The sequence below is a fragment of the Triticum aestivum genome, chromosome 5B (genome assembly GCF_018294505.1).
Source record: "Triticum aestivum cultivar Chinese Spring chromosome 5B, IWGSC CS RefSeq v2.1, whole genome shotgun sequence".
NCBI lineage: Eukaryota > Viridiplantae > Streptophyta > Magnoliopsida > Poales > Poaceae > Triticum > Triticum aestivum.
This window is the reverse complement of record NC_057807.1, coordinates 152,128,306-152,154,978: the sequence shown is the minus strand read 5'-3', so window position 1 is coordinate 152,154,978 and position 26,673 is coordinate 152,128,306. Positions and strand designations below refer to the sequence as shown.

The window sequence follows — 26,673 nt, the reverse complement described above, 5'->3', positions numbered from 1 at the left end:
ATTCCTTTTGTACAAACGTCTCTCACAATAATTTTTTTAACTTTCTCCGACCAAGGACTTGAACTTACACAAATGATATTACCGTCGTTTCGAGGTAACTTAGAAAATGGCGAGATCATGATTTCTGCATTCATCGTGAACGGAAATGCACTGCGTGAAGTAGTTTAACTTCTGTAGCATGTCTGTTTGAACTTCACTCTGTTTTTTGACGGGATGTTTTTCGCCCGTAATTCTCAAACCACTTACCGTAATTGAGCAAATGATATACCGATGGAAAGCTATTAAAAACATGCATCTTTTTTGTGTTGATGAGTTTTTCATACTCGCAACGGTTTAAAATATATTTTTGAATGCGTAAAACAACGTCTTTTTTGCCTGTTTTTTACATGTAACTGAAGGTCGGGCGTCTCACACTAGAGATCTCGAACTTCACCGGGAGTAGCACGTGAACTTCTAGCAACAAAATCTTTTAAGCTTTTTGTTTTCTATTCTTATTTTCCTATCTGAAACGCATTTCGTGTAGTAGTTGAACTTCCCACTATTTTCATCTTGAACTTCTGTCATGTATTTTTGTTCAACCTCTCTCACAATAACTTTTTGAACTTCTCCGGACAGAGCACTTGAACTTCTAGCAACAACTTTTTTAGAAGTTATTTTATTTTTGAACTTGTTGTTTCCATTCTTTAATAACGAGATAAATCTGAGTTTTCTATAATCATAAAACTTCTGCATGTTTTTAATTTGGACTTCCTTGTTTTATTTCTTAATTTTTTCTATGAAATTTTGAAGCGCTCTATTTTTAAAAGTTGAACGTCTTGTTATTTTATTTTTGAACTTCTTGTTTCTATTCTTTAATAACGAGGAACATCTGAGTTTTCTATAATCATCGAACTTCTCCATCTTTTTAATATGGAGTTCCTGGTTTTATTTTCTCAATCTTTTTTATGAAATTTTGAAGCGCTCTATTTTTAAAAGTTGAATTTCTTGTTATTTTATTTTTGAACTTTTTGTTTCCATTCTTTAATAACGAGGAAAATCTGAGTTTTTTATAATCATCGAACTTCTCCATCTTTTTAATATGAACTTCCTCGATTTATTTTCTTAATCTTTATTATGAAATTTTACCTTGCATGTTTAAATTTATGTGACCTTCTCTTTTCTATAATAGTTCTTTTAGAAAATGTGTAAACTGCATTCCCCTTTCATCATTTTTTTGTTTTTGCGTTTGATAACAAAGAGAACATTACTTTTCCTTTTTATTGTTTTGAAGTTATTTTTCTAGACTTCAATTTTGTTTTGTGCTCTTTCCAAAATTGTTTGTCACTTCAAGTTCTAAAAAATCACAACTCTTCGATATTTTACCTTCCATGTTTAAATTTATTTTCGAACTTGCCGAGATAACACACTTGACCTTCTCGAACACAACATTTTGACCTTTGCAAAACAAAAATTGAAAGCCAAAATTTTTACCTACAAAGCATGCACATGTATATATCTATTTTTTCTTTACACATGACCCATTGGGACTATCATATTTATAAGCAATTTGGTTTTGAGGCTAAGGGAGGCCATCTCAAGAATACACCGGATGTGAGATCGCATACCCATGTTAATTTGCACCCCAAAAACAACACAAAAGTCACACACCCTGTTCCTGAACTCTAACAATCTTCTTGCAACTTATGTGACCTTCTCCCCTCCTCTGTGGTGACCTTTTAGAAACCAAAAAAATTGTTTTTAATAAAACATTGAGCTTTTGTCTTGTTTCTTTAATTCAAACTTCTTGAATTGCCGAAGTTTTAATTTTTTTGGTGTTTCTTTTTGTGCGACCTTCCTTGGATTTAAGATTTTAGTTTTAATTTTTTTGCGTACTTTTTCACACGTGTTTTGAAAGAACTACCCTGCCTGTTAGAATTTTTTTGCTTTTGCTTTTGATTCTGAACTTCTATGTTGTTTGTTTTGCCAAAATCAACCTTTTTTGTGTGACATTATTTAACAAAACATGAGCTTCCACCCAAATTATAAGTACTTTTTTCTCCAAAGCGGATTAGAAGTGCTCAACGTAGAGGGATTCACATAAGGAAGAGTTGCGAAAACAAAAATAACACATTGGACTTGAACACAGAATGAAGAAGATCAACACACTGGACGGCAGCCGCACTAATTACTGTAGAAAATTGTGATTTCCATATTTTTTCACGTACTGGATAGTTCCAATACATGACCTTTCCACACAATAATATGTGAACTTCTCAGAACATAAATTTCATTGACCAGTTTTCTACACACAGAACATACATGAATGAGGTTGAAGATGTGCACGTGGGATGCATCAACATGCGGGAAAGCTTAGCATTACTAAATAACACACGGAAATCAAACCCATTGGAAAGAGTTTTTGACCAAACTCAGAAGATACTTCAAGCATTCCTAGTATGGCCTTCGAACAGGATTACAATAGCCAGCGGCTTGGTGGTTTGCACTTCTGAAGAACAAAAAATAGAAATGATGTATCTAAAATACTGCAACAAGTGTTAATTTTTTCCAACAGTAATAAAGGTGAACTTCATGCTTTTTCGTTCTGAACTTGTCTTATGGTTTTTAGCACCTAATTGAACTCCTACGATTCATCATCAATCAAATGGAAAACCTTATAAAATGAAATGGCCAACTCTCATGGGCATAACAACAAACATGCGTACTGGACTTAGTTACAACATAATATATCCAGTTTTTTACCTTTATTGCTGATCAAACTAGCTCTTTCTCGCAAGGTCTGTTGTTGCATCACAGTAGCAAGTATAATTGGGACGATTTGCAGAAGCTGGTAGCTGGACCTTCGAAGAGGACGAGCGCCTGCAGCGCGGCCACCTAGAGAAGAAAACGGATGGGGAAGGGAATGTGAGGGAGGACGCTGCCGTGGATGTGTCACACTCGGGGATGGAGGAGCTCGCTGGAGACACCACCACCTCCATGAGCGTGAGATGCATCCTGAAGTAGCCGACGACGGTGAGGCAAGACGAGAGCCAGCCAAGGAGCACCACTCACACCGTCTCCGCCAGGCGCGCCTCTATCCTCCACGGCACCATCGCATCCAAGAACAGCACAAATAAGAGGCACCTCCCTTCTGCAAGCAAGGATCGCCCTAAGTAAATCAACGGGGAACGGAAAATGAAGAGAACTGAAGAGAGTAAGCTTACCCTGATGATGCAGTGATGAAGAAGCTTTTCCCTGTTAGCCTGATGAAGAATGGAAGCCGAAGAAATTGGTGTTGGGATCCTGCAAGTAGACGAGAAGAAATAGTTTGACGGAAGATGCAGTAGCCATCAGCCCATCACCCATCCCTTTCACCTTTCAATCCGTGGCAACAAATATCTTCCGATTTTTCTGCTATAATATCAGGCACTAGGCGCAAAGGTTGGAGCTGCAAATGCCAAAAGAGGTCATCATCTGTCCACATACAGTAAAGTTTTCAACTGAAAAAATTGTAGCTCGTACTGTAACTTGCAAATGATCATTTCTACAAAAATATTAGATTCAATCTAGTACTGGTGGAGTACCAACAAAGAAAGCATTTACTCTAGAGCATTCATCAACTTAAATGCCCCTTTTCAGCACGGCAAACTGCTACCGTCCCCTTGTCAGAATCTGTGACGCATGATGAATTAACCTCACCAACACAAAAATTTGCACTTCCCAAACACAAAACATAGAAACAAGATACATGAATCAGCAACGCGAAAATTAAATCCATGTTGATAGGAGTCTGCGTTCTGAACGCTAAATCTTCTCTGTACGTTAAATCTGAACTTCAACAAAAACAATAAAAGTCGCACTGGTGAGGTCGGCGGTCACAGAGGAGCCTGTCGCCGGTGTTTTTCCAGCAACGCCGGGGAGAGGGAGGGCATCCCCGCAGTGGAAGAAGGCAGAAGCGCACGGAGGTGAAGCAGCGCGTGGGATGGCTGGATGGGGGACGGTGGTGCGCGGTAGCAGGCTGCAGCGCGCGGGAGGTAGGGCGGCGGTGCGCAGAGGCAGGAGGCGAGCGCGTGGGAGGCTGGGCGCGGCGGTGGGGAAAGCCGGGGACCACAACGCCGGCGATGTGCGCAGGTGGTGGCGGCGGCGGGATCTTGGGGCGGCGGTGTCTCCGGTTGGGGCGTGGCGGGGCAGCGACGGTCGCGTCTCTGGTTGTGGGGTTGGTGGTGGCGGCGCCGCCGGTTGGGGACGGGGCGGCGGGCGCGTCGCTGTCGGGTGCGGGAGGTGCGGGATGTGGGAGATCGGGGAAGGTGCTGGATCGAGGGAGGGTGGACTTTTTTTTTCGTCACGGCTCGGTTCGGTAGTTCGGAAACGAGTCCATCGGGCCCTATATAAGCTGGCTGTGATCCAAATAGTTAGTGCTATCCCCTCTCTCTATATATATAGAGAGGAAAAATCCATCCTACCACCCGGTGGTAGTTACCCCATATGTCTCATATACTACCATGTGGTACTATATATACTATTTTATTATTATAAATATGTTCATATACTATATCTAAGATATTTCAAAACAAGTTACATGAAAAAATTGCATACGAGCCCATAGTTTTTGTTATATTTGTAAAATACGTACATATTTATACGTAAAAGTGAGCATACTCAAAAAATGGTACATACTACCTAAAAATTAGTATATATACAACCTAATCATTGTTATATACTACATACTACACGTACATACTCTCGGTTCCGAGAGATACTACATACAACATACAAAACGCAAGTGGTGGTAACTACCACTGCTTGTAGGAAACATTTGTCATATATATATATATATATATATATATATATATATATATATATATATATATATATATATATATATATATATATATATATATATATATATATGCTATCGATCTCCTATTTTGTGGATAACTTCTTCCTTTTCCTAGGATTTCTCCCCGTGCTTCATCATCATCTTCATGCCTTGTATTTTTTACTTTTGTTGTAAAATATTTCTTGCTTCCACAGACAATTTTCACTTGCTTTTTGACAAACTTGTCTTGGTGCATTCATCCTCTAAGTCATCAAATATTACAATAGGTCTTAGTCTCCTTTTTTTGTCACTGCTGAGTTCACACAACGGTGATGATATTTTGTGTGACGCCCATCTTTCTTGATAGTAGTTCCATTACTATCGTCTAGTTCCTCTTTAACCGGCACCGATTCACATCATAATTTGGTAGCTTAAACTTTATTATTTTTTGGCTGCAAAATAAATATGAATTTTCAAAATTAGACAAAAATCTAAACATTTAGAAGTGTGTACTGTGAATAAATAAATCAGTTATTATCAAGCATGTGCTCCTTGTTCATTCCATAATTTAACACGGTGCCCACCGCATCGTCCATCAATTCCTATGTAAGATTTATAGTTAGAGAATTGTAAACATGATACTTTATTTTCAAAAGAAAACACCTTTACCTTAGCATGTGTACCCGCGCAATTGCGCGGCCAGATTTTAAAATAAAAAGTGGTTAGTAAAAATTGTTTCCATTTATATTTTGTAAATATTAGTATGAATGTTGCTTGAGTGTTTATTGAGCACTACCTATTATACCTTTTAGCTTCTTGTACGATGCTCATAGGGGTATAGGTGTAGGCTATGCGTGTGTGCGTTCATAGGGGTTAGTGTATGCGCGTGTATATGAGCGCTTGCGTCTATACTGTGTTAAAAAAACCTCTCTCCAGGCTTCAGTAAAAAAAGTCACCTGTTGGTTTGGCTCGAAAAAGGGAAAAAGTCCATCCCCACCACCACCAGGCTACCCACCCAGATGCGCCACCGCGCTACCACCTCCGATTCGCAGACGGGGATGGAAGATCTCATTGCTGGCCTTCACAGAAGTATTTCCTGGGCTACCTAGCTCTACTCGTTGGTTATTTTCCTCCAATTTCTGTCTGCAAACATAGGTTGCAAGCCCTAATCATGGCATTCGGGGTGGACCAAGAAGCAGGGTCGGACTCTTTGAGGTGGGTGTTAGGTCGTTGGTAGCAGGCCATCCATGTCACGGCGGCATTGAGAACAAAAAAATGGTTGCTGGAGGGAGGTAGATTGTGATGGATCTGAGGTAGAGGATACACACCAGCCATGGTCCATGAGAAGTATGTATCAAAGTATATCCGTATAAGCATATTGGGAGAGAAATAGCTATTTGCGGCCTTTTTAGTTGCTGATGGTGTTTTTGGATTTGCTGATGAAGTACTTCTATGGTCTTTTTGGGGGAGAAATAAGAATTAGAAAGTGTATATATGGATCTGAGGCAGAGGAAGCATATTTCAATCTATACTTCATTGTGTCCTTTATAATGCAGATTATCTTATGTGCTTCCTCCTAGGATATTATATTAATCTTGTGTTTTAGGAGATGCCTATGATATTGAAGATCTTTTCATCGACATCTTAAATTGAAAAGGCCATAAGGTACCTAGTACAAAAGACCAACAAAAGTGCATCTATGAATGTATTTGAAAAGAATTATAATTTGTGTCACATTCTTATCATATAATAAGATTCTTCTTATCTTGATAGATGTCCATGTACTCATACTATATCTACGTAAATAAATAGACTGCCTTTACTATCCGTAAGCTACTGATCAATCAATCCTTTGGATAAATTCCTTGTTCAGTTAGGCCTTCCCTTTTCCATAGGCAATATCAGAGTCTTCATCTTCAAGGGTTATAATTCTTTTTTACTTTTGCATGCACCAGTTTTTTTTCTTGCAGGTTTTTTTGCTTTCTTTCTATAACACTTGTCTCGGTGCGTCCATCCTCCATGTCATCTAATAATACAATACATCTTCGTTTAGCATAGTCATTGAGAAGTCCATATGATGATGATATTTTGTCTCAATGCATGTCTTTGTTCAGCACAGTCCCATTAATAACCTTTTCCTTGGTCGATCATCATTATTCTGTGACTGCAAAATGAAATGCATGTAAAAATAATACATGCTTAAAAATCTCAAAGTGTGTATGGTGGAAACATCAACCTCCCTTTTAGCTGCCATGTCTTGCTTCTTCGTTTCTTGTCCCAACACGATGTCCACTTTGTCATCTATCAACTCTTTGGCACACTTCAAGATAATTAGTGAGGAAGAGTAGAAAAGATAGTACTGAGTCAATTATCACTACAAAAAAGACACATCCGTGACATTTTGGGCCAAACGAAAAAAAATTCATGGCGTACTTATGACACTTCTATGACGATAATTGTGACAAAACCCGGTATCATCATTGATGTGGTAGGCTCCTACTTCTATGACATAAAATCATGACAGAAAATGGGCTTTTCGTCCTTGGCGGGCCGGAGACATAGCTGCATGACATTCTTTGGGCCGTCCATGATGGAAAAAACCGTGGTAGAATCGAGGGCGAGGAAAATTTTGGGGAGTTCCCGGTTACGGTGGGTGGTCGGGGGCCGAGCGATGCGCGTTTCTCCCGTACACATACGTGTGTGTGTGCGAGGCATTGGGATCTAACTGAACCTGAGCGAGGCATTGGGCTCTTACTGAACCCGAGCGATTGCTCTAGCTACGTCGTTGAACCCGAGTGATTCCTTCGTTATTGCTGCTAACTGAAGCCGATCGAACCCTGCTGCCTCCTTCCCTTGATGAACAGTGAGCATTACTGGGCGGGTTTGGATGAACAGTTCCCGGTGGGGGTGGATGAACAGGACCTCGTGGTGTTGCCTCTGGATAAACAGGACACCGATCAATCAAGCCGGTTGGTGCTGGATGAACAGGACCCCGTGGAGGGCTGGATGAACAGGACGTCCCCGTGAAGGGCTGGATGAACAGTAGACGATGGAGGGGTGGATGAACAGTAGCCCCGTGGAGGGGTGGTTGAACAGGATCCCATGGAGAGGGCTGGTTGAACAGTAGCCGGTGGAGTAGCACGCGGTGGAAGCTGGATGAACAGGAGCCCGTGGATGAACAGTCACAGGTGGAGGCTAGAGGAGGTCGACGGTGGATGAATAGTAGCCCATGGAGGCTGGAGGAGGTCGATGATGGAGATGAACAGTATCTCGTGGAGTCCCGTTTTGTGGTACGCCACACCCCTCCCGATGAACAGGGCCCCCGTTTCGACCGTAGCGCACCAACACAAGTCCGTTTCCTTCGTTTTGTTGGACGCCACACCCCTCCCGATCAATAGGACCCCGTTTTGACCGTAGGAGGTCCAACACAAGTCCGTTTCCTCCATTTTATGGTACGCCGGACCCCTCCCGATGAACAGGATCCCGTTTCGAATGTGGCCGATCGAACACAAGGTCATTTCCTCCGGTCTGCGGTATGCCAGGCCTCGTTTCCATCGGTTGTTCCATCCAAGCCCTCCCAATGAACATGACGACGCATTCCGTTCTGACCCAGCCGGTTGGCTCCCCATGAACACGACGACGACGTTGTTTCTCCATTCCGACCCAGCCATGTACACGAGCCCGGGCCGTACATATGCGCGAGTAGGCGTTCGAGACCCTGCCCGTATGTACGTACGTGGCCGTATTTACTTTCTTGCACCCAGCCGTTGTACATACGTGTACATGCTACGTGCGTGCCTCTACTTCGACATGTGCGCGCCTCTACATCGACTAGTATGTACGTACACATTCGCGACCAGAATGACAACACTACGTACGCTTCGAACAGGTGGGTCCCGGCTGTCAGGCACTTCCTTGCGTGCGAAGATGTAGCTGGTGAGTCCCAGCAGTCAGGGGGGCAAATCGTTTTTTTGCCCGGACGCACTTCCTTGCATGCGAAGATGTAGCTAGTGGGTCCTAGCAGTCAGGGGGCGAATCATTTTTTTGCCCGTAATATGGACGCACTTCCTTGCGTGCGAAGATGTAGCTGGTAGGTCCCAGCAGTCAGGGGGGAAACACTTTTTTTCACTAAAGTGGCCCGTCCAGTGGGTACCTGCTGTCAGGTGGAGGAATCATTATTTTCGCGTAATAAGGAGGCACTGCCTTGCTGCGGCCGTAGACCGAGCTGTCAGCCTCTCCACATACAGTCCATGTCCGATGGAAGTTGTTCCTTGACCATGTTGACCATACCGCGCCGGGAGCACCAGGGCGGTGGACGACGGCGAGGCCTAGGAAGGGGATGACGCAGAGCCGGGGAAGATGCGGTAGTGGATGCCCATGCGTAGAGGAGTATGAGGGTTCACTGGTTCGGCTGCGGTGTGAGGCTGCCGTCGCCGCAGAATAACAGGGGGTGTGGGTGAGTAGAGGGATGGCCTGGCCAGCGGTAGGAGTAGTAGGGGGTGGTGAGGCCTCCGCGGCATCATAGCCAGCCATGGGAGGCAGGAGCATGCGGCACGATCGGCGCTGCTTTGGGCGGCTGGAGCAAGAAGACCAGAGGTTGAAGAAGCACTACGGCCGTTGGATGGAGATTGTACGGTCACTGGAGCTAGAATCGTTCATATTGACTAAGTTGACAAAGCCCTCCATCCCAATCAACTTAGTAGGCCCACAAGTTAGCCTCCCACCAAGGTGGATCCCAGCTAGCAGGGGGAGTATTCATTTTTTTGTGCGTAATAAGGAGGCACTTCCGGTGGGTCTGAGCTGACAGCGGGGGGAACGTTTTTTTTTTGCAAAATATGGTGGCCCGTCTGATGGGTCCCAGCAGTCAGGGGGGAAACGCTTTTTTCGTGAAATACGATGGCTCGTCCGGTGGGTCCCTGCTGTCAGGTGGAGGAATAATTATTTTCCGTGTAATAATTAGGCACTTCCTTGCGGCTGCCGTGGACCCAGCTGTCAGCCTCTCCACGTACAATACTCTTTCGATGGAACTCGGTGGTCGACCACATTTACCATGCCGTGCCGAGAGCACCACGGCGGTGGACGACTGCGAGGCCTAGGAAGCGGACGACACGGAGCTGGGGAAGACACGGCAGTGGATGCCCACGCGAAGAGGAGTATGAGGGTTCACTGGTTCGGCTGTGGTGTGAGGCTGTCGTCACCGCAGAATAACAAGGGTGTGGGTGAGTGGAGGGATGGCCTGGCCAGCGGTGGGAGTAGTATGGGAGCGGTGAGGCCTCCACGGTAGCACAGCCGGCCACGGGAGGCAGGAGCAGGCGGCACGACCGGCACTGCTTTGGGCGGCTGGAGCAAGAAGACCAGACGTTGAAGAAGCACTACAACCGTTGGATGGACATCATACGGTCACTGGAGCTAGAATCGTGCATATTGACTAAGTTGACAAAGCCCTCCGTCCCCATCAACTTAGTAGGCCCACTATACTGGGTCCCATCTAGCAGGGGGAGTATACATTTTTTTTCTGCGTAATAAGGAGGCACTTCCTTATGTGCGAAGATATAGCTGGTGGGTCCGAGCTGTCAGCGGTGATAATGTTTTCTTCGTGAAATACAGAGGCCCTTTCGGTGGGTCCCAGATGTTAGGTGGAGGAATCATTATTTTGCGTGTAATCAGGAGGCATTTCCTTGCGTGCAGCCGTGGACCCAGCTGTCAGCCTCTCCACGTACAGTCCACTTCAGATGCATGTCGGTCGTTGTCGGTGTCAAAACCGACGGATCTCGGGTAGGGGGTCCCGAATTGTGCGGCTAGGCAGATGGTAACAGGAGACAAGGGACACGATGTTTTACCCAGGTTCAGGCCCTCTTGATGGAGGTAAAACCCTACGTCCTGCTTGATTGATATTGATATTGTGGATGTTACAAGAGTGGATCTACCACGAGATCAAGGAGGCTAAACCCTAGAAGCTAGCCTATGGTATGATTGTAAGGGTTGTTGTTCTGTCCTACGGACTAAAGCCATCCGGTTTATATAGACACCGGAGAGGGCTAGGGTTACATAGAGTCGGTTACAATGGTAGGAGATCTACATATCCGTATGGCCAAGCTTGCCTTCCACGCCAAGGAAAGTCCCATCCGGACACGGGACGAAGTCTTCAATCTTGTATCTTCATAGTCTTGGAGTCTGGTCGATGATGATAGTCCGGTCGATGATGATAGTTCGGCCGATGATAGTTCGGCCGATGATGGTAGCCCGGCTATCCGGACACCCCCTAATCTGGGACTCCCTCAGTAGCCCCTGAACCAGGCTTCAATGACGATGAGTCCGACGCGCATATTGTTCGACATTGCAAGGCGGGTTCCTCCTCCGAATAATTCGTAGAAGATTGTGAACACCAGGATAGTGTCTGGCTCTGCAAAATAAATTCCACATTCCGCCGTAGAGAGAATAATATATACACAAGTTCAATCTGCTGACGTTTTTTGCGGCATGACGTCACACCACTACCAAGCCATTACTTGAATCGTTTTTTATTTTACCACCTCAGCGCATTTAGCGAAGCGGTTTCCTTGGCACGTCTTGTCGAAGCAGAGATTGTGTTCCCCCTTAATCCGGGATTCTCATCAATACGGACGTGGGTAACCCTACCGCGCCATTGATGGTGGCGCTTGGGAGATAAGCGAGTTTTACCAGGCTGGTGGGGACGCATAGCCTTCGTCCGCCTATATATAAGGGATAAGGATTCACCTTTTCACCTACGCCTTCTTCCTCCTTTGCTTATCCATCTCCGTGCACTCGAGCTCCAGCGCCCAAGCCCGCACATCTAGTCTCAACCTTCCCCAGCCATGTCTGGAGCGGGGGGCAAGTGGATGACCTCCTCCGTTACGGAGCAGCACATCGAAAGACTGCGCAGCGCCAACTATCTGTCCGGCGACATCGCGCACCGGCTTCCCGACGAGGGGCAGCTCATCCCCACCCCCAGGCCCCATGAGAGGGTCGTTTTTCTTCCCAACTTCCTCCGCGGACTGGGCTTTCCACTTCACCCCTTTGTCCGGGGGCTCATGTTCTACTACGGACTGGATTTCCATGATCTGGCGCCGAACTTCATCCTCAACATCTCGGCGTTTATCGTCGTGTGCGAGGCCTTCCTCTACATCCAGCCCCACTTCGGCTTGTGGCTCAAGACCTTCAATGTCAAGCCGAAGGTAGTGAAGGGCACTCAAGCGGAGTGCGGAGGCGCCATGTTGGGCAAGATGCCCAACGTCCTTTGGTTTGAAGGGGCCTTCGTGGAATCCGTCAAGGGGTGGCAATCGGGGTGGTTCTATATCACCGAGCCGCGCGACCCTACGTGGGCGGCGGCCCCCGAGTTCAGATCTGGTATCCCTACACAGCTCACCTCCTGGAAAGAGAAGGGCTTGCTGTGGGGTAGTTCGGAGGAGCTGACGGGACTCCAAGCCTGTATCCAGAAGCTGGTGAAGAAGCTCAGGCTGGTTAACGTGGTCCAAGTTATGCTCGTCCGCCGGATTCTCCCATGCGAAGAGCAGGCATTCAATCTGTGGGAGTTTGATCCGGAACAGCACCAGGCGTTGAGCGGGCTCTTCGACACGACGTACGAAGGCGCCTGGAGGGTGCTGTTTAAGGGCGCCGAAGCCCCTGCATCCGCGACTGAAGATCGCGGATTTCGCTCGCAGCGCCAAGCTGACGAGGTAAGTGATTCTACCCCTTTACGGGACACTTGCTTTTCATAGTTTGACTCTATGCAGGTTTTAATTTCCCCTTTTCCTTTGACAAGACTGGATGAAGAAGGCGGAGCAGATCGTCTACCCAGCTCCCATGCCAGAAAACCTAGTAGACGCCCGTCTAGCGAGGCTGCTGGTTCCGGCACCGCGCGTGGTGCCGGAGAAGAAGGCCAAGAAGGAGGCCACGGGTACTCGAAAGAGCTCCCGTTTTCAGGTGTCCGACGACTCCGAGGCGGACTCCTCCCCCGAAAACGAGGAGGAGAAAGAGGACTCTCTCCCAGAGGAGGGAGAGAGGAAGAGGAAGGCTTCCCCTACAGGGGAGGCCGAAGGGTCCAAGAGGGGAAGGACTATTCCCCCGGACAGCTCCGCCAATGTCAACGTTGGCGACGAAGAATGGCCTTCAAGGGCCAGGCCTCCGGCGAGATCGTAAGTATCCGGATTCCTGAATGATTTATAATTTCTTTTTATGTCACGTAGCATCCTTCTAATGCCACATACTGCCTACAGTCCGGCCGATGATGATCTCCCCGCTTCATCGAGCGGGTCGTTGGCTCCGTCGGATGTGGACTCCATCCCGACCGCCTCCACCCCTCGCGACACCGAGGACGCCGAGGTGGGATCCCAAGAAGGGACCCATCAGGGGGAGGCTCCGGAGGTGCCTCAAGGCGGCCTCCCGGACTTTGCGTCGGACTCCACGTCGGAACTCGCAGTGGTTTCGGAGTCCGGCCGGCGGCCCCTTCACAAGAAGGGCAAGACCGTGACGCCGGCGGCTTCCGTCCAACCGGAGGTGCCGGAAAACTTGCTGGCAGCGCTCAAAGGAGCTTCCATCGAGGAAGAACACCGCACTATTATGAGTGCGGTGATTCAGAAGGTTCAGCTCGCCAAGAGCGGGCTGACCGAAGCCTGCAGTAGCCTTCTATCAGGCTTTGAGGTAAGAAGTTTAAAAATATGCAATGTAATACCGCATAGACAGTAGCCCCTGATGCTCAGTTCGGTGTTCGGAAAGAAAAGCCGGACTGAGGATCTAAAAAGATATACGCAGGGTTGCTAAAAAGTTATGTCAATATGGGTTGCAGGCTGCGCTGCTGACCTCTGCCGCACTGACTGCGGAGGTCGGTGCTTTGAAGCAGGAGCTCGACCGGTCCGAGCAAGAGCTCGGCCGTGCCAAGAAGCAGCTCCAGGACAAAGAAGGTGAGTAACACCACTTTGAACTTGTACCTTACAGAAAAGGATTTAGGTTGCGACAAAAAATAACAAGGATAACATGGGTACTGCAGGGGCCACGAATGAGGTGGCAACCCTGAAGGAGGCTGTGTCCGCGGCCGAACGTAATGCGGCCGCGGAACGGTCAGAGCGAGAGAAGCAGGAGGCGCGGGTGGCGGAGGTGCGGCAAGAGCTCCAGGCTCTCATGGAGAAGCAGGAGAGTTTGGAGCACGACTCGAAGACTCGAGAGTCCGAGCTCGCCTCGGCTCTCGAAAGTGCCAAATCCGCCAAGGCCGAGGCCCGTAGGGCCCTTCAGGAGGTGGAAGATGTGAAGAAAATAGCGGCGGGTAAGGCATTTTTCATGCAAAGCAAGCATGTTAATGTAAACTACCTGACACTTACCCGAATTCGGAGCTCTCCAGGGGCGTTTGTAGATTTGCCTCGTAGTGTATCCGATGCCGCCGTATTCTACCGTGGTGAGGAGGGAAGCTCAACAGAGAAGGTCATCTGGTCTCAGTATGCTAAGGCCGGCCATACGGTGCCCCCTAGCGACCAACTAAAGCAGCTGGTCGAACTCCACAAGGTAGCTGAGGAGGCCATGAAGGGCCTCATAGTCCGGCTGTGGCCTGGAGAGGCGATGCTTGGGAGCTACTTCGGCCTCGTGCGGCGGCTGGTGGATGCGTGCCCCTGGGTGGAGGTCATCAAGCGCTCCGCCTGTATTGAAGGTGCTTGTCGGGCCCTTGCCCGCGCAAAGGTGCACTGGGGCAGGCTGGATGCGGAGAGGCTTCTCACGGATCTGCCGCCAGTGGGCAAGGAGTATCGTACGCCCGAAATGTACTATAAGACTGTCCTGAAGGGTGCTCGCAATATTGCGGATGAGTGCCCCCGAGATGTAATTATTGAGTAAACTCGCTATGTATTATCCTGTGCGCTGAAAACTGTGTTCATATGCGCTAAGCAACGCTTGTTTAATTTAAAATATTACCTTCTGTGCGGCCGTTTATAAAATCTGAGAGATGGCAAGTCGTTGGCTTCAGCCCCCATGCCACTAGTGCTGGGGTGTTCGGGATAAACTTGTGCACTCTTGTTCCCATTGTTGGGTCCATCTAGGGAGGCGCTCAACACAACGAACAAGGCAACCAGACTTATAGTGCTTGAACACTCTCACTTAGCCATAGAATTCTATAATTTTAAATTTCGGCGAAGCCCCTAGTATTCGGAAGACCGAATTTGGGGCGCTATCCACGCGTTCGTCGGATATTATCCGGTACTTCGCTCGAAGCGGCGTAGGTCTTTAAGGACCCGAAAAAACCTCTCGAACAGCGACCAGTCTCTCGCCTTATCATGACAGTCAGTTTTAGCTTTCTCCACTAAGGCGTTAACTCGGCTCAACCGGGGCGCAATCGCAGTGGTTCTCCCAGTGCTACCTTAGCCGATAGAACGGAACGTAAGGTGCCAAACATGGGAGCCGGGCAAACCCAACTATTGACCCAAGACATGATTCGGAGCCGATTCATATAATGCTATAAGTTCGGGGTGCCGCACTTGTGAAAGTGTTCGGACTTTATCACACCATAATGCGGGGAACATAAGCCCCTGGTGTATTTGGCCGTACCAAAATATACGGATGCAACATGTCGTAAATGAACATATATATAAAGTAATGCAATGATGGGCAAAAAGTGCTGCATTATTCATTCAAGAAGGTCTGCTATGAGTGCGGAATGATACAAATAGTGCGGAAAGCAAGGGATTGGACGAATTAAAGGCGTCTCCCTCCAGGGATAGGCTGCGGAATGGTGTATTTAACAAATTTAATGCTCGTAATGGAGACCACCTGAGTGTTCGTCACAGCCTTTGTCCCTCCCTGGCTGTTGCATCATGAGTTCGGCAAGTTCGCCGCCGGACGGAGTCCTGTAAAAAAGAGAAAAATAAAAGAAGAGAGCGACACACTTGGGAGCCCCTGGTGTGGTCGAACCGCACTCTGGGTTTGTTGTGGTCGTGCCCCTTCCCCTAGACCCATGGTATCTCCAGGGCGTAATTATGTACGCGGAGAGTTTGTCTTGCAATTGTGCAAGGGCTGGGGTTGGGGCCGCATTGCTACGCGTGCTCGGAACATGCCAGGTGGTCTTGGTTGATGTTGCTCCGGGCGTGTTTGGCCGTGTCCGGTCGTTTAACGGCCGGACTCGAAAATTGCCTTAAAAGGCTGCTTTGTACTTCTGCCGCGAGAGCCGCTGTATGTTCCTCCGTTCGGAGGGAGCATTCCGTGTTTCCATTGACCGTGATGACTCCGCGAGGGCCTGGCATCTTGAGCTTAAGGTATGCATAATGTGGCACCGCGTTGAATTTTGCGAACGCGGTTCGTCCGAGCAGAGCGTGATAGCCACTGCGGAACGGGACTATGTCGAAGATTAACTCCTCGCTTCGGAAATTATCCGGGGATCCGAAGACCACTTCTAGTGTGACTGAGCCTGTGCAACTGGCCTCAACACCTGGTATGACGCCTTTGAAGGTCGTCTTTGTAGGTTTAATCCTTGGAGGGTCTATGCCCATCTTGCGCACTGTATCCTGATAAAGCAGGTTCAGGCTATTGCCGCCGTCCATCAGGACTCTCGTGAGGTGAAATCCATCGACGATTGGGTCTAAAACCAGTGCGGTGAATCTGCCATGGTGGATACTGGTCGGATGGTCTCTTCAATCGAAGGTGATCGGGCAAGAGGACCATGGGTTGAATTTTGGGGCGACTGGCTCCATCGTGTATACGTCCCTTAGTGCACGCTTCCGCTCCCTCTTGGGTATATGCGTTGCGTATATCATATTTACCATCCGAACTTGAGGGGGGAATCCCTTCTGTCCTCTGTTGTTCGGCGGCCGGGTCTCTTCCTCGTCATTGCTGTGTAGCCCCTTGTCATTGTTTTCGGCAATTAATTTGCCTGCCTGCTTGAATACCCAACAATCTCTGTTGGTGTGGTTAGCTGGCTTTTCGGGGGTTCCATGTATTTGACAAGAGCGGTCGAGTATTCAGTCCAAATTGGACGGGCCCGGAGTAGTTCTTTTAAATGGCTTCTTCCGTTGACCGGGTTTGGAGCCTCGGAATCCGGCGTTAACTGCCGTATCCTCATTGCTGTCACCGTTAATGCGGCGTTTGTTTTTGTTTCGACGCGACCTGCCATTGCGGTCCTTGGTATCCGGACTGCCAGCATTTTTGCTGAGGTTGTTGCTGCGAGCTAGCCAGCTATCCTCTCCCGCACAGAAGCGGGTCATGAGTGATGTGAGGGCTGCCATGGTTTTCGGCTTTTCCTATCCTAGGTGCCGAGCCAGCCACTCGTCGCGGATGTTATGTTTGAAGGCAGCGAGGGCCTCTGCATCCGGACAGTCGATGATTTGATTTTTCTTTGTTAAGAACCGTGTCCAGAATTGCCTGGCCGATTCGTCTGGCTGCTGGATTATGTGGCTTAGGTCATCTGCGTCCGGTGGTCGCACATACGTGCCCTGGAAGTTGTCGAGCAATGTGGCTTCCAGGTCTTCCCAGCACCCAATTGACTCTGCGGGCAGGCTGTTAAGCCAATGCCGAGCTGGTCCTTTAAGCTTGAGCGGGAGATATTTGATGGCGTGAAGATCGTCGCCGCGGGCCGTATGTATATGAAGGAGATAATCCTCAATCCAAACCGCGGGGTCTGTTGTGCCATCGTAGGATTCGATGTTAATGGGTTTAAACCCTTCGGGGATTTGATGATCCATTACTTCGTCAGTGAAGCATAGTGGGTGTGCGGCGCCTCTGTATTGAGCAATATCGTGACGTAGCTCAAGAGAGCGTTGTCTGCTGTGTTCGGCCCGGCCGGAGTAGTTGTATCCGGCGCGACGGTATTCGTCGTGGGTCTTGGGGCGCCCACGTGATCCATAGATAGATCTGGATTGTCTTGCCATGTCCTCCAATATGTCCCGCAAGTCTGGCGCGTTCCCCCTTGGCTTCGCGCTTTTTGAGCGGTGCCGGGGTACGGTTTTGGTGGAGGGCTTACATGCCTCTTTGTCGCGGCCATGAGGTGGTCGGTCTGCCGCATTGTGCGCTGGTGATGCCGGTTTGTATGCTTCCTCCTCTAGTCGGGGGAGCAACTTGCGTTTTGGGTAGCTGTTGGAGGGGCGTTCGAGTTCATACTCTTCGGCCACGAGGACCTCGGTCCATCTGTCGGCCAGCAGGTCTTGATCAGCTTGAAGCTGTTGCTGCTTTTTCTTTACACTATTTGTTGTGGCCATTAGCCTGCGTCTGAAACGCTCTTGTTCGACGGGATCCTCAGGTATGACGAATTCGTCGTCGTCGAGGCTTGCCTCGTCTCCGGAGGGAGGTATGTAATTATCATCCTCGACCTCTTCGTCTGCCGCCCTCTTGTGAGGGCTTGCTTCTGCCTCCTCCTGCGTTGAATCTTGCTGGAGGGGGTTATCTTTAGCACTTTCTGGGGTGTTATTATCTCCTGTGCCGGAATCTCCATTCTTGATGTGGCGGGATTTAGAGCGGCGCCGGTGACGTTGGCGCTTGGCTGTTTCTTTAAGGAACTGGCCTCCGCTGCTACTTCGCCGTCCCCATCTTTTGGGGTGTCCACCATGTATATGTCGTATGACAAGGTGGTCTTCCAGTGTCCTGTAGGCACTTGTTCTTGGTAGTCTCCGGCATTGTCGTCCATACCGTCGATGTCTTCGGAGTCGTAGGCGAGTACGTCGATTAGATCATCGACGGTGGCTACGAAGTGGGTGGTGGGTGGGCTTTGAATTTCTTCATCGTCCGCGTCCCAACCATCCTGGCCGTAGTCCGGCCAGGGCTCTCCGGATAGCGAGAGGTGCTTCAGCGAATTTAAGATGTCGCCGAAGGGTGAGTGCTGAAAGATGTCCGCAGCGGTGAACTCCATGATCGGCACCCAATCGGATTCGATTGGCAGGGGCGCAGGAGGTTTGGAGTCCGACAGGGAGTCCGGCACCTCGGAGTCATGAGCTTTATGCGGGACAAGGTCAGTGTTCGGCTCCATCGCCGTGAAAGTTGCAGCTCCCGAGGCGGTGTCCAGCCACCCGTCCTCGATCAGTGCAATCGGCTCCGGACTATAGGTCGGAGCGGATTCGTGTGCGGCCTCCAAGGTGCTGTCCGGCGGCAGAGTTAGGTCGTGCCCATCGGGACAGCACGGCACGCTCGACTGTGGCTCTGATCCATCGAAGATCAAGTCCCCGCGGATATCGGCCGTGAAGTTTAGGCTTCCAAACCTGACCTGACGGCCAGGGGCGTAGCTTTCGATCTGCTCCAGATGGCCAAGTGAGTCGGCCCGCAGTGCGAAGCCGCCGAATACGAAGATCTGTCCGGGGGGAAAAGTCTCACCCAGGACTGCGTCGTTGTGGATTGAAGAGGCCATCAAGCCTATCGGTGACGACACAGAGGAACTCTCAATGAAAGCACCAATGTCGGTGTCAAAACCGGCGGATCTCGGGTAGGGGGTCCCGAACTGTGCGTCTAGGCGGATGGTAACAGGAGACAAGGGACATGATGTTTTGCCTAGGTTCGGGCCCTCTTGATGGAGGTAAAACCCTACGTCCTGCTTGATTGATATTGATATTGTGGATGTTACAAGAGTGGATCTACCACGAGATCAAGGAGGCTAAACCCTAAAAGCTAGCCTATGGTATGATTGTAAGGGTTGTTGTTCTGTCCTACGGACTAAAGCCATCCGGTTTATATAGACACCAGAGAGGGCTAGGGTTACATAGAGTCGGTTACAATGGTAGGAGATCTACATATCCGTATGGCCAAGCTTGCCTTCCACACCAAGGAAAGTCCCATCCGGACACGGGACGAAGTCTTCAATCTTGTATCTTCATAGTCTTGGAGTCCGGTCGATGATGATAGTCTGGTCGATGATGATAGTCCGGCCGATGATAGTTCGGCCGATGATGGTAGCCCGGCTATCCGGACACCCCCTAATCTGGGACTCCCTCAGTCGTTGACCACGTTGACCACGCCGCGCCGAGAGCACCAGGGCAGTGGACGATGGCGAGGCCTAGGAAGGGAACGACACGGAGCCAGGGAAGACTTGGCAGTTGATTCCCATGCGGAGGGGAGTACGACTGTACGTGGGTTTACTGATTTATCTGCCGTCGCCGGAGAATAACAACAGGTGTGGGTGAGTAGAGGGATGGCTAGGCCAGCGATGAGAGTACGGTGAGGTGGTGAGGCCTGCGCGGCAGTCCCGCCGGTGCTTGTTTGAGCGGCTGGAGCAGGAAGAGCAGAGATTGAAGAAGCACGACAGCCGTTGGATGGAGATCCAACAGTCACTGCTTGTGCGTCAACCTTTTTTTAGGAAAGCCTCAAATCTGTGGAAAACAGTGCCATTATTTCTAATAATTTACATCCCATTTGCTAATTCTTATGGTTTTTTGGAGCCCATATTCTTTTTGTTAGCATTAAACTCATATTGTGGCCACGGTTAAAAAATTATACGAAATTTTGCATATGTCGGTACGGTGTGAACTGTTTTAATCCCGAAATTTTGAGTCACATTCAAACTAATTTTCAAAAAAATGTATATCAATATAAAATCCAATAAATTTTCCACGCTTAAAAATCAATGCAATTTAAAACCTCAAAATGAAAAAAAAGAAATTTGAAACTAATTGCCAGTTTGATGTGTTTTAAAAATGTACAACCCATTTCTCATTACTGGTAGGCCATTTTCTCGGCCAGCCCAACAGGCCTCACAAAGCGACTTACTTGACAAATCACAAAACAACTAGGCTAGCCATTTTCAGAAAAAAAACTACTCGGTTGGTCTATGGTAAACATAAAACAAAAGGCTGTCTAGATAGGCCAGAGTGCCCCGCACAGCCCAGTTGACACCCTGCCTCTGTCTCAAAAACAAATTAGATAAATGCCACTCTAATTATGGCGATTCATAAAAATGCCACTGCAATTTCCAAACTTTGAAAAATGCCACTATAATTTTTCCAACCTTTGAAAAATGCCACTCAATTTGCAAACTTTGAAAAACGCCACTCCAGACTTCAAAAAATGCCACTGGAAATGGCATGAAATGACATTTTTCAAAGTTTGGAAATTGTAGTGGCATTTCTCGGAAACACCAGATTTGGAGTGGCATTTATCAAATTAACCCAAAACAAAAATAACTGGGCGAGTTGCTGGGTCCCTGGTGTCAGCCGCTTGTTGTGGAATTCTCTCCTTTATTGACTACGTTGACAATGGCATGGGACCCAGATGTCAGAAATCCATTAGGAGGAGCCATATTTTTTATTGGCTTGAAATAAGGAGGCACTTTCTTGCGTACAGCCATGACCTTGGCGTGTCCCTGCTGTCATCCTCTCCACGTACAATCATCTCCTGATTGTGTACGCGTCAACTTGGTAGGCCCACATGTCAGCCTCTAAACCCGTGGAGGACAAATACAACCCATTTAAAAAAATAACAACCCATTCCATATGTTCAACCGGAAAGTTCAACATTCAGAGCAAAGTAACAGGTCTGATCGACATATAGAGTATTGAACTTCCACGTTGACAACCATCATAGCCAAGTTAACTATCTACTCCCACTAATACTCTAGTAGCGTACAAGTACTAACTTACTCTTAGATAACTAGACGATGCCGACTGCCATTGCAGTACACGCTAAACACCGGCACCGGTGTCCTCCGCCTCGCCTCGGACTTGCCAGAGGTGCGATAGGGCGCGTTGCTCGCGCATGTTCGCCCTTTCCATACCGGCGTGGTCCAGGAAGCTTCGGCTTCTAAACGGGAAACCCACTTGACGAGCTTGTAGTAAAAATCGGTGTCGCGAACGCGTGCGTGCCCGACAGCCTCCAGGGCAATATGCCGGGTGCCGGCCTCCATGTAGTCGGCCCAGTTGTGGGCGCTCTGCTCACGACTCGGAGCATTGGTGCACTGCTGCATCATGTCCTGCTGGCGGTGCAAATCAGCGATATGCTGCTCCTCCGCCAGGCGGTCGCGCTCCAACAACTCCTGCTCCTCCGCCAGGAGGTCGCACTCCAACAAGTCCTCGATCTCAGCATTGCCATCTAAAGACCAATAGAATGCCTCCTCCCTCCATCTGCCTTTCGGTGAAAAACCGAACACTAGTTCCGGCGGTGACCGCCTCCAGCCTCGCCTATCACGGACGGGCGGGGGCATGGCGGACGTTGCGAGAGCGAGGATAAGTGGCGAGCAACGCCGGGCCGGTGGGGGCTTCTGAGGTTATGGTGAGTTGGGTCACGGTGCCACCGAAGAAGGCCGGGAAATAGTACTTATAGGCGGAAGATAGCGCGACGGTCATCATAATTCAATGCATAAGCAGGCATGGCTTTGCGCACCAGCTTGCCGTGGAAAACTAGAGAAACTGAAATTATGACTGCGTCGTCCCGTCCCGTTCGTGCTGGGTCACACGCCGGCATGACGATCAAACGAGTGCACTCGAGTCATCTCCCTCCTTGTCAATAATGATTCCACGGATTTAAAAGGCCGACAACAATTAAAGCGCATCTTTTTTCGCATCAGTTAGCTGCCTTAATTATGACCGGCTACATGCAGGCACTCAGAATCGCTCGCAGCCAATACGCGGAGCAGCATGCAATGAGTCGCAGCCTAGCGCATGCATGCAACCACTTAAATTGCTGGAATTAATTAGGCTTAAACTTCTGCATGTAGTTAATTATTGCCATGCCTTGGTCTTGCTGCTTTGCTCACGGGACTAATAAACCCGGACGGAGGGAGTAGTACGTGCGTGATCCGCTATTTATTTGTGTAGGATCGAGTGGTCGCTTCTTGAATTGAGCCCTACAAACTGGAAAGAAGGTAGTACGTGCGTGATCCGCTATTTATCCGTGTAGGATCGACTAGGTCGGATAGTGTAGCTTGTTAGTAAGCATTTTTATTCAAAAAACTGCCACTTCAGATCTTGCGTCACAACTAAAACTGCCAGGAGCGTATTAGTAGGCTAGCTAGTGATCGATCAGTAACTTGTAAACACTTAGCGAACAGAAATAAGGAACTGTTAATGCATCTCAATGATTCACAGATCATATACAAATATGTAGCTCCAAAAGCAAAAATCAGCCACTTCGGATCTAGCGTCGCAACTAAAACCAACCAGTACGATTCCCATACATAAGATCAACATGTTAATGCATCTCAATGATTCACAGATCATATACAAATATGTAGCTCCAAAAGCAAAGATCTAGAGAAAACATCTGTTCTTCCTACTAACATGGATGCTTCTCTTGGCCAACATTCAGTACATACCGAAAGACAAATTTTCTTGTGAACTCTACAATTCCTCCTGCAAACGTAAGTGGTTTCACCAACATCTGGAACCATGAGAATGAACCACACATGATGGAGGAACATCCACTGCAATATGATTTGGTCTTCTCTCGATCACACGGCGAGACTATTTTCGGAATACAAACTTTAACTTAGGCAAAATGATGCCCATTGTATAATCAGACCAAAGCAATGAAGCACCTAGTGTTGGCCAAGAAATAGTACAATACTACTTTTCTGCAGTCCATGAAGTGACTATCTAATCTTTTTGTGTCTATTTCAAATGGCACTACATGCAGTGACTATACTATTCTCTTGTGCAGTTCAACCAAAATTGCGGTCACTTTATTTGTTTGCCAAATAGCAACGGGCAGACATCTCTATCTGCACAAATATCAAGCAGCTAGAACATATACCCCACCTTGTATTTTCAGTTTAAACATGTCTCTTCCACGTAGCATCTGTCATGTTCTGCACTGGACAATTTGATATAGTTATGTTTTGCCCTGGAAAATTTCATACTGAATTGATGTGCTGGTTCAGAGCACAAATATAGCGCCTATTCTTCATCAGACCAAGGATATCCATGTTCACATTGATGGAAGAGGTGAAATCGATACAACCAAAATTGAGCATCCAATCATTGAATCCTGTCCTGCACCTCCAATGTAGGTCCACCCTGTCAATAAATTCACATGCAAACCACTAGTATTACTATCTAATGAGATTACAAAAAGAGTAGCAAGATAGTAGAAAACCATGTACCTTCGTAATGAACAGCTCATAGTGCCACCAATTGGATATAAAGGTTTGGAAGAAAACATGCTCCTAATGTTGAAGCAGTTGGACTTTTTGTGTAGTTCCACTAAAATCGAGCATCCCTTTTTGCACAGATATTGAAAGTGTGATTACTGTAAAAATGACACTAGTTGAAGCATAGACTCACAAATATAAGCATTCCAATTTCTTAATGGGAAAAGGTAGCAAGACTATTTCTAACCACATGTTTGAAGGAATAAATAAGGCAAAACAGCTGATGTCAGAAAGGCATATATAGTTCTTTTTGAAAGAATGATCGACTCCTGACCTTTCCTCTTCTTTTAAACATATTTTGTGCAGTTCAACTAAAATAAAATGCCATCACCAGCTTGACAATTCAGTGACACTGTACAAAAGGAAATGACTTAACATTACATCATGATGTCAGGTATGTAGTCGACAGGCATTAGAGCCAAACATATAGACATCCTACAATAACATAATGAACATTAATTTTAACAAAGTTGTGACTAGCTTTACCGGGGTAATTTGAGTGAACTCTACACCCTCTGTTCCTTAATATAAGACGTTTTCACAGTTGAATTTAAAGTACCCAAACGTCTAGTATTTAAAAAACAGGTAGTAGTTTTCTTGAGCACATATCTGGGAAAGCTTGCCACACTTTATTTATATCCATACGCTAATGCAACACCATTCGAATACTACAAATATACACTAATCCAGTACCTAGTGCAACAGTAGAGTAGTTATTTTATTACAGGGTATAGTACGATGGTTTTACTGAATAGATTTCAATAAACTCTAGAACTGGAAGATTTCTATAAGAATTACAAAATGTAAAGGTAACAAGTTTCAGCATTGGTATACTAGTTGTGAATGAGCATTAAACCAAATACAAAAGTCTGAAGGTAACTAGTATTATTAACTAATGACAGTATAAATTTTTTGCAAACCATGTACCTCCAAGGTAAATATCATTTCGAACTCGGGGGGACCTTAAAAATTGCTATCCCAACCTTGATAATCGATCAAACATAAAAACTTGATTGAACGAATCAAAAGAACAGCCGGAGGAGGAGCTGCCCACTCTTGACCTTTTCTCTTGTCTTCATAATTTTTGTGTGCAGTTTAACCAAAATAAAATGACATCAGCGCCTTGGCATTTTGGTGACACTTTACAAAAAAATTAACTTATCCCATGAAAGTGAGGTATGTAATCTATAAGCATTAACAGTGCAAAAATGTGAAGGTAGTAACAGTTTCATCGTTGGTATACTGGCTGTGCAATGCCTTAGCTGAAAAATCTTTAATACATCCACAATCAACAACTAACCTTGAAATAGTCTACTGACATTAAATGGCATTGTTTAAATTTATCGGTGGCATTAGACTGAGTGCGGCATTAGTTATATGTGGCATCACTTTAGCAGTAGCATTGACTTGACATGGCTGCTGGCGTTATACTAACAACAAAAAAGTGGCAATAAGAGCATGGGAGGCCCATTCGGACAGTGGGCGCACCAGTACGATGTACCTCCATGGACGCAGAGTGGTGAGGGAGGTATGGTTGGCCAGAGCAACAAATATCCAGGCAGCATATGTGGATTACGTCCCATTTTTGTTCTCTTTAGCCACCTTTTTCCTATGTGAGGACAACAAACCGATCGACCTAGTCATTCTCTATTGTGTTGTCATGCCTTTCTACCCTTCTTCAACCAAGAGATACGAGACTCATTCCTTAGCTACTGATTTTCCCCTTTTCAACCTAGATGCGGGTTCGATGCCTACTCTCTTGGATAGTACAGTCTCCCTTCCTTTCCTTATTCAACCCAGACATGGATTAGTCTGCATGAAGTAGGGTTTCCTTTAATAGTGCAAATTAAGGTTTTCGTCTACGTGACCAGCAGAGCAGAGGATAGCAAATTGGGAAGATGGTGGAGTGGAAAAAGATCCACATGCAACGACGTGGCAGATGGGGCAATAGAACAAGGGTATGGTTCGAAAAGAGCTAGCATACCTGAGGGTCGGCAGGAAGTGGCTTCGTTCGTGGTCGTCATCCTCCGCACACACTACGGCAGCGAGCTTGGGGACAGAGGCCATCCCGCACGGGCGCTAGGTCTAAGAGGACGGCCTTGTCGTCAGTGCATGACCTCGCTCGCCGACGATGAGTGCGTCAATGCTGCACGTCCTTTTCTTCCCCGGCGGATCCGTGACCACCGGTGAAGAGGGAGAGAGAGGCCTACTTTTTTGGATCTAGAGAGAGGGTGATAGTGTGAGAAGAAAGTGGGCAGCCCTTAGCAAGAAAGCGCTGAAGCTCCAGCCTATATATTTTTTTATACTAGTAGTACTAGAGGTGGAGTAGTGGTAGAGTAGTTTATATTTTCTCTGCATATAGTACCAGTTAGTCGTGCTTCAAAACTGAATGGCACGCCATTAAAAAAATAAAGGTCGATATCTAATGCAGCACCTTGGTCCAACGTGGCCAGATCACATTATGCACGAGAAATTACACACCATGTATCATTGACATGTGGTCCCGTTCCAACATGTCAGTGAGACAATGGCGAGTCCTTTTCTACTAGTATTTCCGAACGGATGTGTAGGTCGGGGCACCTCTTCGTGTACCATGGCAAACTGGCAACCGTCCACCGACTCTTCGCCTTTCCCTCTCGATTTGGAACTGCTATCGCATGCTCTTCCTCCCTCCTCCATTTGCCTTCACCCTTCCTTCTGCCATTGTTCGATCGTCTTCTCCATGGAGGGAACAGGCCGGAAACGACCCCGTTATTCTTGCCACGATCTGAAAGATGATGTGCTAGAGGAACACATTGATCGGTGCTAATAACATCATTACAAGGAA

At 47.4% G+C, this 26,673-nt stretch overlaps 1 long non-coding RNA gene across 2 annotated transcripts; it reads right to left on the bottom strand.

Annotated features, from left to right (window-relative positions):
- Positions 1 to 2,164: 2,164 nt before the first annotated feature.
- On the bottom strand, positions 2,165 to 4,380 carry LOC123110897 (uncharacterized). Of its 2 annotated transcripts, XR_006453797.1 has the most exons (3): positions 3,201 to 4,364; positions 2,740 to 3,127; positions 2,165 to 2,485 (listed from the first exon to the last, which is right to left on the bottom strand). It is a non-coding gene; the product is annotated as an uncharacterized lncRNA (long non-coding RNA). The 2 variants fall into 2 exon arrangements; XR_006453796.1 differs by lacking the exon at positions 2,165 to 2,485 and having other exon boundaries at positions 2,636 to 3,127; positions 3,201 to 4,380.
- Positions 4,381 to 26,673: the final 22,293 nt, after the last annotated feature.